This window comes from Mus musculus, chromosome 13 (genome assembly GCF_000001635.26).
Source record: "Mus musculus strain C57BL/6J chromosome 13, GRCm38.p6 C57BL/6J".
NCBI classification, from domain to species: Eukaryota; Metazoa; Chordata; class Mammalia; order Rodentia; family Muridae; genus Mus; species Mus musculus.
The window spans coordinates 23720949-23735620 of NC_000079.6; the positions used below are offsets into that span (position 1 = coordinate 23720949).

At 44.5% G+C, this 14672-nt stretch overlaps 1 pseudogene, besides 1 other annotated feature; it reads left to right on the forward strand.

Annotated features, from left to right (window-relative positions):
* Window positions 7778–9277, forward strand: Gm11338 (predicted gene 11338; annotated as a pseudogene).
* Window positions 8208–8316: an enhancer, noted in NCBI's record as "Hist1h1cR1 preCRMcnc fragment; positive regulatory potential score and conserved non-consensus GATA1 site". NCBI's record gives its function as "erythroid enhancer when transiently transfected in human K562 cells" and the evidence as "EXISTENCE:reporter gene assay evidence [ECO:0000049][PMID:17038566]".

A 14672-nucleotide genomic window follows, 5' to 3' on the forward strand; every position in this document is an offset into this window, starting at 1 on the left:
CTGCCAGTGGTGACAGGAAAGCTGTGTTGAGTGCACAGAAAGAGGAATCAGGAAGAGCAGCCACTTGCAAACAAAATGAAGAAACTCTTCCTATCTTCGCCATGGGCTACAGCAAGGAGAGCCGACCTGGTGTCAACTTGGGGGCAACTAAAAATGATGACTCGTGAGGCAGAGGGACTGCTACAGTGTATTTGACAAGATTTCATCAGAGACACTGTTTTTGGCCATTCAGGCCAACTCCCCTATAGCTGTGAAAGCTTGTGTACCTTACCTATATGCTATATTGTTAGATAATTTTAAGAGTTAAGATCACTGATCTTGACAAGTCTTTTCATATTCATTGTAATTCTTGTCAATTAACTAATTGTGTAGATCCTAATTTAGATAAGGAGTCTGCTGTTACGATTTTGTTAAAGAGACCTGCTTATGTTTTGCTGCCTGTTAGAGTTAGGAAATGATCGTTGGTTTAAAAATCTGGGAATGCAAACTTGGAAAAGGTCAAATGAGCAATTTTAGGATTTACTGCTTTAATTGCAATTTTAACTTCAATATCTACCACAACTTTAGATCAGCAGTTGCATACTGCTCATTTTGTTAATGCTATGCATAAGAATATTTCCATAGCTTTGTCAGAGCAACTTATTATAGATAAAAAATTGGAGGCAAAGGTTAATGCCTTAAAAGTAGTAGTCTCAGCAATAGGGCAGGATATAGCAAATATTAAGGCTACAAAGGCAGAAATTTCAGATATTAGAAGAATGCTGCCTATTCAGTGACCTTCAGAATTGCCTCTAGTATTTTAAGAGAGATATGGAAGGAATCAGGCTTTACTGTCTACTACTTAGTGTTAGAAATCTCAGGGCAAGCTTAGCAACGGAAGTTTAGAATTCTTATTATATTTATGTATGGCAGACTACGTTTCTTATTAGCAGAAAGTCCCACCACACTATCACTTAGAATAAAAGCCAAGTCGCTCCCATATACAGGAATTTACAATGGTTTAGGAAGTAGATCGGGTTTAGAGTGGTTTTAGAGTATTGCATTATTTGTGAGATGGTTAGCTAGAGCGGAACTCCCTAATTAGAACCATGACTTGGGTGTGAAAGCCCTTGTCCTAGGAGTGTAAAGACCTCACACCTGGCTTCTAAGACTATACTGATGTCCCTATTACCTTCTTTCAACCCACACTCCCTGCAGGCCCATCCTCCTCGGCAGAACTTATTGTTACCATGATTAATGCCTCACTACAAGCCATTCTTGAGGCTAATTCTACCCTTGCTAGGGATTGTTATTCGTCCCAGCCTCCTTTTTATGAAGGAATAGCCCTTTTAGGAGAGGTGGTTGCCACCAATGATACTTGCTTTCTGAGATGGCATCTGGAGTCTAAAGAAGGGCTGACGCTTGGCCAAATATCTGGTATTGGTCTCTGTCTTTTGGGACCCCAGATGCTTCCCCCCTCACCCCTATTTGACATGTGTAATCAAATCCTGGCTCTCCACCTTGCTTCCCAGCCTTTTGGGATCCTTCATGGGCATTCTGTTGCTTTTGTCATTTGGCCCTTGGGCTTTTAACAGATTAACCAGTTTTGTTAAGTTACAGATTGACTCTGCCTTAAACAAAACAGTTGCAGTTCACTACCATTGACTAGACATCCGAGACTTGGCTGAAGACCTCTCTTTCAACAATGCAGAGAGGGCAGCCGTTGGCCTTCAGTTTTCCACCCTCGATACAGAAACAAACCCTTCTTGGTTCCATGCGCTATGGAAACGGCAATGATGGATGGGGTGACCTCTGGATCTTATAGTGGCTGAGGGCCATAAACTGTGGAGTTACCAATGACAGGATCTTGTGGTGCCATGAGCCAGATGCACACTGCCTATTGGCTGCAAGGTGACCCAATGGTGGGATTATTGTGGGTCCACTGCCTGGGTGCCCATCACGACTATCAGTGGCCTGATTAAGCCATAGGAATAAGACGTGATGCCGGGAGTGGTTGCAACCTGCCTTTGCCTAAGACAGGGCCCTTGCCAACCTAGGACCTGAAAATGTCTAGTTATTGCGGTACTGGACGTGGGTGCTTGCCAAGACAAAGGCCTAAGACAGGTGCTTAACCGACCCTCTTTTCATTGACACCCCCCAACTTTAATAAAGAAAAAAGGGGGAGATGTAAGCGACCAAATTGTGAGAAACTAGACCCACAGCAACTCTCACCCTGAAGATCCAGCTGACTCTTGGATGGGAATTATGTCACCCCTTCCTTCATTGTCTCCACCTGGTGCCTGGGACTGCCAGCTTCAGTCCCTCCTTCAGTTGGTGCCTAGAACTGCTTAGATAAAGCCAGCTTCACCTCCTCCTCCATGTCTCCATTTCATTCCTGGGACTGTTTGTGGCACTCCAAGATAAACTGCAGAACGTTTGAAGGCCACCCGGGACTGTTTTAGGGCCGACATTCCAAGATAAGCTGCAAGAAGCCTGCAATCAGCATCTGCCCCAGATGCCCATCCCTTTTCTCTGTATTTTATTATACCCCCTCGATCCCTCCCTATTTTTTCTCACTGTGTGCTTATAACCAGGCTCTTAGCCTCCATTAAACAGACCTTGACAACTCTTTGCTTGGTCTCGCTTCCCTTTCTCCGCTCATTTCTCTTGCAGGCCCCGGTCCTCCTGGACCCACGGAATAACTAAGTCCTGCTGGACGGGACAAATAAATAGAGGGCAAGGCATACACACAACTAGGCATCCCTGTCCAGGGTGTGGTCCTGCTCTCTTTGGCTACAGTCTCTCTGGCAAAGGTGGCCTAACAACTTGGCAGTTTGTATGAAATCTCTTCCTGGGAGACAAGTTCCTCCTATGGCTAGCACAAGGATTCTGCCTTTTCCTTTCCCAGGACAAGATTCTTGGGAGATTACAATTCCTTGAGCCAACAGAGGACCTTAGTGTCTCTTGAGTCTTCATTCCTCCATTAAGATCATAAGGGGTGAGTGGTCCTTTCTTTGCCCCAGGCTTCCAGGATGATCCCTGCTCTGGCAGAATTAGGTCCCAGCCACCATTGGACTGTGTGTCTATGAGCCCTAGTGAGGTTCTAATGGATGTGAGACTGGGGTAGAGGGCAGGGCAGGAGGCTGGAATTGGTCTTGGTGAGTCGAGACCTTAGTTACACAGAGGCTTCTTCTCAGATAGATGTCTTGCACTTTTGAAGACAGCACTTAGTCACCATTGACAAAGGCATGGTGTGGTGCCCAGCTTTTTTAAACTCTGCAATGTGGGGCAATGGGCTATGCACAGACGGCCTGGTCTCCAGTCGAACTGAGGTCTTGAACCCTGTGGGGCCCAATAGGTGGTAATTTCCATCTACATGGGACGGAAGGCATTCTCTCATGTCTCCTGGACCCCTGGCTCCTGTTGCAGTCACCGTCCCCACAGTCCCCACAGGAGAAGCATGTGACTAGCAGTCATATATACAATGTCCCAAGCTTCTGAACTTCAGGCTAGACTCCTCCACAAAGTTACTTAGCAACAACAAGATAAGCAGCCCACTTATCGCTCTCTCTCTCTCTCTCTCTCTTACTCTCCTCACTCTCTTAGTCTTTAAGCTTTTACCCCCCCCCCTCTCTCTCTTGAGCTTTCAACTTTCTTACTCTCTAGCTCCTTTTCTCTCTTTCCCTTCTCCCCTCTCTCCTCTTGGCCATGGCTGGTCTCTCTCTCTCTCTCTCCTTTTATCTTCTCTCTTTCCCCCTGCCTTTCTAAAGCTCTAAAACCCTAGACTGTCTCTGTTCATCGAGGCCTTCCGTGTTTGGACGATGGAATAGGCTTTCTCCTAATGAGCCGCTTCTAACCTCCTGTCAGAAGGCCTTCCTGTGCTCCAGCCATGGACCCGACTAAAGACTCTTGCCTGCGTGGGAACCACCCAGCGCCCCTTCTTTCTGCCTGTCCTCTCTTCCTGTATCTCCAGGGCCTAGTGCCGCCCTGGGTTCCCTATTCTCTTCTTATCTCTGCTGTATCCAGTGTGGGATGCCAGAGATTGAGAACCTGGTACGGGGGGGGGGGGGGTTGCCCCTTCCCTCCCCCTGCCCTACTCCATGCTGTGCAGGGTCAGTGGCTTCACACAGCCAGATGCCCACCTGGGGCCTTATGGAAAGCATCTCGCAGTCCTCCATTGTCTGCCTGCCCAGAGCACAGGAACTCTGGCCTGACTGGGCTCTCTCCCTCCCTCCTCTTCCCCTATTACCACCCCCCCCCCCCCCGACTGCAATACCATTTTGACTTTAGGAATGTTAGCAGCAGAATGACCCAGGTTCTAACAGGGCTTAGTCCTGCTCCCTATAACCAGACTTTGGTCATTGTCACCCCCTTTGAAGTTGAGACCAGATATTGGGTTCATACTACACTTAGAGAACCTGACCTAAGGTTGAACTCCAGTTAACCAACAAGCCAGCACCTAACACCACTTTCCAGGTTACTTGCCAACAGGTTGGAGCCTGGCACTAGTTTCTAGGTTACTAGCCTGCCCCTGGCATCCTACTTCCTAACAACTACCAATCAGGAGGAAAGCAGAAGCTAAGTTTATGGTTTGGCTCCCAGCACCAGCCAATTCTGTTAAAGGGCAACAAAGTTCTGTAATGCCCCCTCCCCCCCCCCCCCCCGCCCCATCAGATGTATATCAGGCTAAAGTCTCCTTTACTTGCTTCCTATAAAACCTTGTCCTGCTGAGAGCTCAGGGCTTCACTCTCCCATTCTGCTGTATCAGAGAGAGAGAGCCTGGTGTGTCCCAAGTTCGAGCTTGAAATAAAGTCCTTAACGTGATTGCATTAGAATCAGCTCCTTGGTGGTCATTTGGGGTTCATGAAAACAGGCACAACAAAGTCACAACACAGAACCTTTGTAAAATATAAGGCACTAATGTTCCAAAATGGTTTTTCTTCTGTTCATTGACAATAGAAAATGGATTTGGGATCACTGTCAGGATGTCTCTCTCACACACACACTTGCTGATTTCTTTCAGACCTCAGACACAACTCTCCCTCCTCCCCAAAGCAGATATTTCTTGTGATCTGGAATATTTCTGCACTCCAACCCCTTCCCTCTGACCCACTTACACAAGGCAAGGCCTTCTCCTCTGATCCCACCTCCTCCTCCCCCTTTACCTTCTCCCGATCTTCTTCAGAGACACTGGCCCTATCATGGTTACAGGCTAAGCCTGTACACATGGACATGAAAACAAAAGGGGGTGGGGGTTGGTAAAGAGTTCAGGGCTTTTGTTTATCACTCTGTGCTATTTATTATACAGTTTATAAGGGAGTGAAGGCACCTTGCAGAAGAGCAAGTAATAGCTACTGTGAAAACAAGGCTGCCTAAGAGATTTATCAGCCTCAAGCCTGGAGGGTCTTGGAAGTGCTGTTGCAATTCTGGGGCTCTGAGCACCCACTGTGCACTCTCATTTATGTCAGTTCCAATGCATATATGTTGCTGGGATCAGAGTCCAGGCAGCAGCTCCATCTTGGAGAGGCAAACCAGGCATAGTACTTTCCCCATAGAAAATATGAAAAAAGTTATGACGTGGAAGAATGGGTATTTCGTTCTTTGTTACAGCCATATGGGGATATGGGGCAGAACACGCAGCCCTGTTCTGAGAGTTACTGACGTGAGCTTTAACTTTAAATAGGGGGAGAATTGGGCAGGAGATAAGCCTTTGTCACACTGTGGCCTAGTAGGTCACTATCTCAAATCTGGTTTTACAGAGCCTCAGAAGTTATGCCCACTATAAAGTGACTACCTGTGTGTAGGAGGTCAACTTCGGTTTTTGGCATCAGTGTCTTAGTCACTATTCTATTGCTGTGAAGAGACTACATGGCCTGTTTTCCTTACTCACTGGGCACCTGCAGGCCAAGGGAAAAGTCAGAGCCTTTCAGTACAACTACTAAGTTCGTGTTATATGCATAGATCTGGAGACCCCTCCCTCCTCCACAACCCAAGCTTCTGGGATCGCTGAAGTAAAATCAGTTTGCATGCAGTCAGTTGCATTATAAACCAACTGAAAACTATGAAGCTCACTAAGGCTCCTTTGTAAAGCAAAAAAGAAACAACAGTTACTTCATAGGATATTTAAAAGTAGACTTCAATATTTCCTATTTAATATAATGAATACATTTAATAATATTTAAATATTCATAGATATTTAAAACTAGAAAAGCTGTTGTAAAACGATATGGTGTAGGGATCTTGATTGGGTCCATTTTCTCTTCCAGTTATATTTAGAATTAAAAAGCAAACAAAAGTCTTTGAGTGTAAGAGCAGAGACTTCTCAAACACTGCAGAGAGCAGCAGAATCAGCTGTTGAAGAAAAGCAGTCACTGAGGGTGAGGAAAGAAACACACATGAAGTTGACATAGAGCAAAAGACCCTCTACAAACCAAACGGTCCAATCCTCCCTACACTCCCCCGCCCCCCCCCCCCCCAACGCCCTAGTCTACCTAGCTCAAGGAAAGGTAGGGTGGTTGATTCGCCCATAACTACTGTATAACTTTCCCTGATCAGTCCTCAAACTTCTTGAGCTAAACCATCAGAAAAGGCTTACCGGAGAGAGAAAAAGGCCTGCCAAGTTATTGTTGTTTAGCTACTATGCGTTTGTCTCAGGTCAGGAGGGTGAGGAAGAAGCTGTCGTCTTGGAAATTTGCTACCTTTATTACCTAGCTATGACCACTCTCCCTATCTGTCTGAATATCAGGGGATCTGTCTAACTCCTACTCTCTCGAAATAATATACGAAGCCATCAGCACAGTGCCTGGTACTCCAATTCATGGCAACTCTGGGTCGCTATGACTATATACCCTGCTATGCTCCCACTGCTTCAATCAAATACTTATCCTTATTTCTTCTTCTAGAATTGGAGATTAAACCCAGTGGCCATGAATGTGTTAGGCAACTACTCCACAACTGAGCCAGTCCTCTAGGCTATTTCTTAATTTTGATTTTGACAAGGGTCTTGCTAAGTTGCCCAGACAGGCTTTGAAATTGAAACTCTACTTCCCTAGTCTCTTGAAGAGCAGGAATGACAGGGAGGCCTGTGTCCCTGGGCCTGGCTTATGGTATTGTTTATAAGAGATTGTCTGCTTTCCATTAGGAAATAATCCCACTTCTTGGCCCTGGCGTTCCCCTGTACTGAGGCATATAAAGTTTGCATGACCAATGGGCCTCTCTTTCCACTGATGGCTGATTAGGCCATCTTCTGATTCATATGCAGCTAGAGACACGAGCTCCAGGAGGGTATTGGTTAGTTCATATTGTTGTTCCACCTATAGGACTTCAGATCCCTTCAGCTCCTTGGATACTTTCTCTTTGGAGAAATAAATATAACCAGTCTTGAAATGCAACCCAAGATGCTATACAGGAAGTTAGCCTTCCTGCAAAACAGCTGTTTGAAGAAGCAAAATGACTCTTTCGCTGAAGTGAGGTTCTTCTCCCTATATTAACTTGTCCCTCTAAAAACATTTGAGTCATATATGGTGACTAACACCTGCAGTCCCAACATTTGAGAAGCTGAAGTTTGAAGCCGTCTTGAATGAAATAATTCTAGGTCAGCTATGGCTACAAAACGCGATGCCGCACTTCCTGCTGGGAAGCGCCATGGTCTACTTCCAAGCCTGGCATTGAGAAGCCCTCAGTTGCATTGTGTTTGATTTCACAGGGTGGAAAAGGCTAGCCTTGATAAAAGGGAGTGTTCCGCGGCAGGGGTGGGAACATGGGAAGTGGTGAGGGCTAAAGTAGATAAGGAAAAGACTGCTTCTCAAGTCCAGCAGCTGCTACACAACAAATTCGCGGTCATTTTGGGAGACTCCATCCAAAGAGCGGTGTAAAAGGACCTGGTGCTTTGCTCCAGAAGCACACACTGCTCACAGCTTCCCAGTTAAAAGCCAAGATGAGAGAAGCTTGGCTGCCATGCTAGTATTGGGTGGGGGCTGACTCTGGCCTGAAAAGGACCACCTACCTGGCATGGATCTGACCGTCGGCGTGTGGGTGGGTGGGCAGGGGGAGCTGAGCTTTGCACAGGATCAGCTGGTGGCTGGGGGCCAGCTGGGAGAGCGGCGCAATGGGAAATAGTATTGCCAGGTCCGCCAGTTCTGCTCTGGTTCTGACCACTACTTTGTGTGCTTCTACTTCCTCACTCGTGTTACTCCGAGTACCTTGAGGACTTCTTGGAGGAGCTGTGATATGGACCTTCCCCTGACCTAGTGATCATCAACTCCTGACTTTGGGATCTCTCCAGATATGGCCGCTGCTCAATAGAGAGCTTCAGAGAGAACTTGGAACGAGCGTTTGTACGAATGGACCATGTTTTGCCAGACTCTTGTTTGCTGGTGTGGAACTTGGCAATATCTTTTGGGGAAACTTGTCACTGGAGGTTTCTTTCTGCCAGGCTCCAGCCCTTGGCCGTCTCTCTGCTACAGGATGTGGTTGAGAGGAACTTCTACAAAGCTACACTAGCAGGGAACTACTGTTTCGTTGTCCTAGATCTCCAATTCCGTTTCCAGCATTGTTGTACACCACCGTCATCGAGATTGTGTCCATTGGGACCAGCATGCACACCGCCACCTCTCACACTTACTTCTGACCCACTGGGCTGTGGAGCCACCTAAACATGGCCATCTCCCAGACCTGTGGGTTGAGGTCTGGCCAGAGATGGATCATTCATTCCAGGGAAGCCATTAAACAGCCCCCAGACTTCAGAGAGAAGCTGGCCTTGCCCCTGCTCCCATCTTTTCATTTGCCTTCCCTCATGTCTTCCTTACCCACTTTAGCCCTCACCACCTCCCATGTTCCCACCCCTGCCCCGGAATACCCCCTTTTATCAAGGCCAGCCCTTTCCACCCTGTGAAATCAAATACAATGTAATGGAGGGCTTCTCAATGCCAGGATATGGCCCTGGAATGGACTTTGTGCCTGGTCTCCTGCCACCATCAATCTCTGGCCCTGTCTCCCATGCTCAACACCGGGGCCCAGTGGTCCACTGAAGCAAGCCATGTTGTGTTCTGAACAACCTCTACCATGTACCATGGATCGGGGACCCATGCAGGCATCGACTTAGACATTCAGACAGACTGATCCACACATATAAACAGGACAGACGGGGGCATGCCCATTTGGGAACATGGCCTGGATAGGCAGGATCTTAGGTTGGGTCTAGAGATGGCAATGATGCTGGAGCATCTGCCTGATAACCTAGCAGTTGGGCCGGGATGTTCTTGTCCATTGCTGATATCAATAAAAGCATTGAAGGACAAAAAAAAAAAAAAAAAAAAAAAAAAAAAAAAAAAGAAAAAGAAAAAAGAAAAAAGAGAGAGAGAGAAAGTATGAAGACATCCTGAATGAATTAAATAATTCTAGGCCAGCTTTAGCTATAAAATGAATCTCTCTCTCTCTCTCTCTCTCATATACACACACACACAAAAGGAAAAAAGAAAAAAGAAAGAGAAAAGAGAGAAAGAAAGAGAAATAAATGGCTGTTGTAGTTTTCTTTCTGACAGGACGCTCAGTTTCAAAGACAAACAAACAACAAAAAGTAAAACAAATATTCACAATGGAACTTTTGATTCGGCCTCAGCTTCTTACCCTGTCACAGTTCTAGGTCATCAGTCTTGTCATCAAAACTCTCTGTATGTGGAAGGGCTTTAAAATCTGCTGAGTAATAGTTAGTGAATGATTAGCCAGCTGACGCTTTAGCCTGGAATTCCACGGACCGTCTGCCAGTACAAACACCCGCAATTGCAAAAGCCGACTGTGAGGAAAGAAGCAAGCTGCAGGTGACATGCTCTCTGTCTACACCTCAGTGGCTCTCCTGCCCCTGGACAGCTTCTGCAGGCGACCTGTTCTCTGTCTACACCTCAGCGGCTCTCCTGCCCCTGGACAGCTTCAAGCAGAACCCTTCTTGTTCAACTAACTCAGTGTCTGAAACTATTTAAAATGATTAGTTAGCAATGTGAGATGGGTGGGTTTTGTTTTTGCATGTGTTTTAAAAATTGTTTCTTATTAATTTATTCTTGTGTATTCTTAGCTGGCCTCCTGAATACTGAGATTTACAGGGATCATGCCTGAATGAATGTTGAATGTTCTTTTTTTCCTCTCCCCTCCACTAATGCTTTACATAATTTGTGTTGTTCCTTTCAGCAATGAGAAAATAGTCCTGGGGTGCCCGTTCAGTTGGACTTTCATATGATCATGCGTGAGTGCAGCCTGAGTCCCCTTGAGTTTATTGGGAGTATGACTAAGGGTGTGTGTTGGAATCAGGTGCTGGGCTAATCTTGAGCCCACTGTACAGTTATGAACCCTTTGTATCTCCATGATCGCCATATTTATTATCATGAGTACTGATAAAACTTAATTATGAACTTCATAATTTTCTCACTATAAGACAAAAGCTGCTCTTGCCTTATGATCACCAGCAGGGCTGGTCAGGGCCAAGACAAAGTTCTGGGTCCTTAAAGATACTACTGAGATGGAGCCAGGGTACACTACCAACAGGAACTTCAGTAGAAGTTGGAAGCAGAGTTAGAGTTTAACTAAAATATATTTCAACACATATTTACATACTGTTAGCAGATAGAGACACATAGGAAGATAGTTACACCAACTGTATATATAGGATTCTCAACAGAGTAGTGCTTAAGTGACTTTACAGTGGTCACATACATGACTTTAGTGACTGTAGTTAAGATGAGTGCTCAGGGACTTACATGACATCATAGGGCAACTCCTAATTTGTGTGCATAATTCAACACATTGGGTGGGATTATAGTTGATAAGGTAAAACCTTGGGGCACAAAGGCTACACAAGGGTTTTTTTTTTTTAACCTATAAATAAAGTTTATATTCTTTGTTAGATTCTAAGAGAGTTGCAGGTTCATAAACAGGCAAGGCCTATGGGAAGGCCATATGTATTCAAGTCTTGAGCATGGTTCATTGCTTACTTGAAAGAACTTGCTATAAAAGGAATATTGTCTCTACATAGGCAACCTTCACAGCAAATATTGCTAATTGAGCTGCAATTGTTGACTTTTAGCTCTCGGACTTCAACTAGACGCCCAGTGAGGGATTCCTTTGCTTTGTGTATCCCTTCAACTGCCTGTCTTTCTGTTTCCCCTGTTTTGCAGGGCAGTGCCTTGTTAGCCTATTTATTGTGGCCATTTTACTTAAAAGCAAACAAACAAACAAACAACCCCCCCCCAACAACTAAGAACTGATTTAATAACTTAAATCAAGGCTCTATCATTAAAATCTACCACCGTATAAAGTGACCATCGTTCCTGATCATCCTGCTGTGAGCTCTTTCTCACAGCCAGCATCACTTAACTCTTCTGAGGAGAGCTCAGTTCTCCAGTTCTTACAGGAGGACAGACTGCCTGGATTGCTCTGTCACTCCCTAAGCCCAGCGTTTGCGAGGCTTATTGTAGTTGCTGATGAACTCATTGTAGAGGGAATGAGCCAACATGGATTCTTCAGTCACTTAAGAGAAGAGTCCAGTTCACTTAATTTCTTCTTCTTATGTTCCCTGCCAGTGGACAGACTACATATCATGAATTTCCGGTTTTTTAATCATGATTATATGACAAACGGTGTTAATAACTTCTGAAAGGGATAGAAAAATATAAACATAGCCGAGGATTAATGCTTATCTAGGTCAAGAGAAATTTGAATGGCATTTAAGGTAGCAGTCTTGTTTTGGCCTGCCATCTAGTGTCTGCTAAGGCAAACAGCAGCACGTGTTGAAAATGGTTGTGATTCCTAGAAGATACAAATTTCACACATGTCATGTAGGGGTGAAAACCTATCTAAAACTAAATAGAGTGGTAAGTAGTTAATTGGTAGGGATGTGTTTTTGCTTTGTATACTTTATATATATGAAATTTGAAAGTCTTATGTTATTCAAGCTTGGTTCAATTGATGACCTATCTCATTATGTAGTCCAAATTGTTCTCCAACTTTGGAGAATCCTCTTGCTTTAGTCTCCAGAATCCTGGGATTACAGACATGAGCCATCACACTTACAACTAATTATTATCTATCTACCCATCTTTCTATCATCTATCATCTATGTTTCGAGAAAATCTCCATGTAAGTATTGGCTGGCCTGGACTCTCCATGTGGAACATGTTGGCCTAGAACTCACAGAGGTCTGGCTGTCTCTGTTTCCTGAGTGCTGCCATGAAAGGGGTGTGGCACCTCTCATGGCTTTAGTTGAAAACTTTATGCCTCCTCGAACTGTATGTTGTGCTAGAGGCATGAAATGCTAAGACTGCTGCTCTGTGCTGGGGAAGTCTGGGTTTGGGGTTTTCCTTTGCTGAAATGTTAAGGCTGGGTAGGATGCTTGCTATTCGCTGGGATGATCACGGTGCTGGAAAGGCCTCTTGACTAGTACTCACTAAGCTGTTTATGAGCCTTAAGGACACTCACATCAGCACAGTCAGGGATGGGCACTAGTTTGTACATAGGTGTTTATGTGCAGTATTCTAAACTAGTTTTTATTCTTTGTATGTTCATCTGAAATTTATTGTATATCATAAATATGTATGGATCCATAAATCCCACAACAACCTATAAAACATGTGGTTTATTATTATTGGCATCTTTCAAATGATGAGAGTAGCATGGGCACATTAATTAACTCATCCAAGGTTAAGCAGCTGGAAAACAGCAAAGCTGAATTTAACTCAGATAATCCATCTATGAGCCAGGGTAGACAGGCCCTTGAGTAATATACAACCCTGCTTTGTTTTGTAAAATAAGAAAGAAAACACAACTACTCTTATTAGCCATGCAAGTATATTTCATATATTTGACTGCTACAAATCTTAGGTCAGTTAACTTGATAAGAATTTGGTCACATTAGAAGTTCTGTGTAATATAAGAAGATTGAGATAATGTGGGAGTGCATGCAAGGTCGAAACATCATGGCCTTTCTTATGAATTAACCAGCCATAGCCTCTTGTCATCAAAAGTATGATCTGCCTGGAATGGAGGAAGCAGGGACAGAGGTGTTATGTGAGGGTCTTCACAAGCTTGCAAAGTGGACATGGAATGGGGTTCTGGGTGACTGTTGGGATAGACCCTTATGTGCAGAGTCATAGACTTGCATCATTTACTCATCTCCTGGTCCTCCAGCGCATAATCATATTTGTTTACACACACACACACACACACACACACACACACACACACACACACACACACACACAAACACACACAAACACACGCCACTCCTTCCCATCTGGGACGGCCCAGCAACATCTCCTCTTATTAGGGTAACACCCGGGTCCTTGGGCCTTTGTGATGCATCTGAGAAATACAAGTAATCCAAAAGTTGGAAACAGCTGGTTGGACTTGCTCTACTCTCATCCATCTGTCAGACTTGATCTATTCTCATCAATCTCTTCAAAGTAAGGAAGGGACAACCTTTCTCAGAATCATGCCCACAGCAGAGGGTTCTCACATCTTAAGGGTCTGGTGGGAATAACTGTTACATGAGCAGTGACTGAGTGAGCACACCCCAAACTTTGAAGGGGAACCCTCGCTACTAATCCTCACTATCATCAAAGTGTAAGTTGTTGCTCAGGAACTGGGCATCGTCCCCAGCACGTGAATGAAAGAAGTGGAAATAAAACCAAGCCTGTGTGCATCAAAGCTATGTCTCTAGATCACTGTCATCGCCAGTAAATTGTAATCTCCACCCACGCACAACCTTGCATGTTTTGGATCAGTGTGGTATGGTCTTTTGAATGAGCTGAAGCATAAGAACTTCCCATCTGATGTTATATATGGTTTCTTTGTATATGAGATAGAAATCTGTAGTGTAGCATATATACCTTACATATGAATAACATATAATTATAAATGCATTTAAGTTTGTATCTTAAAAGATTATTAAACAAATCAATTTAATACCTAGCTTCAATACCTCCTGCCTCCCTATCCCCTGGACTTAAGCAATTCTCTTATCTTACAATTTCACTGCTGCATCACTAATTACTTAAGGAAAAGGTTTAGCCCATACACTAGCCTCTTACCGTTCGTTGTCTTTCAGATTTTTGTTTTCCTGTGAGTTGTACTTTCCCTGTAATGCTTGTTTGTGTCTGTCCTAGCAGGCACCTGGCCTTGAGAGGAAATTCTCTCCTTGGATGGTTGTTGTTTATGTTCACTGCAGGTGTTCTGTGCTTAAATAAGTGCTAGGAGGCTGTCTGGTGCAGGGTGTCCACAGCAAGCGTGTGCTTAGGGATGACAAAATACTTTCTTAGCACATTTAGCTGTATATTTCCCACAAAACAACCATGTGTGAGATGATTCCTGGGCTCTCATCAAGGTAACTATCTAACTTACGTTTCCTTTTGTGCCTTCATTATAAGCTTAGACTGAGAAGGTATAAAAAGTGTATATTGTCATCATTGTCAATTTTGTATATTTGGAAGGCGAGCTTAAAGTTTTGAAAACATTTTAAAGTCTTTTGGAAATAAGTTGGGGGGGGGGGGTGTCGGGGGAGGTGTATCCCAGGACTCTGTTGGCAATTCCAAAGTGTCTGGGGACCATTTTGTACTGTGTCTCTTTTTTGCAATTTTCTATTTTCATTATGTCCCTCCTCTATGCTTTACTGTTATGGTGTATGTTGGTTTCCCCATTGCATTTGAGGG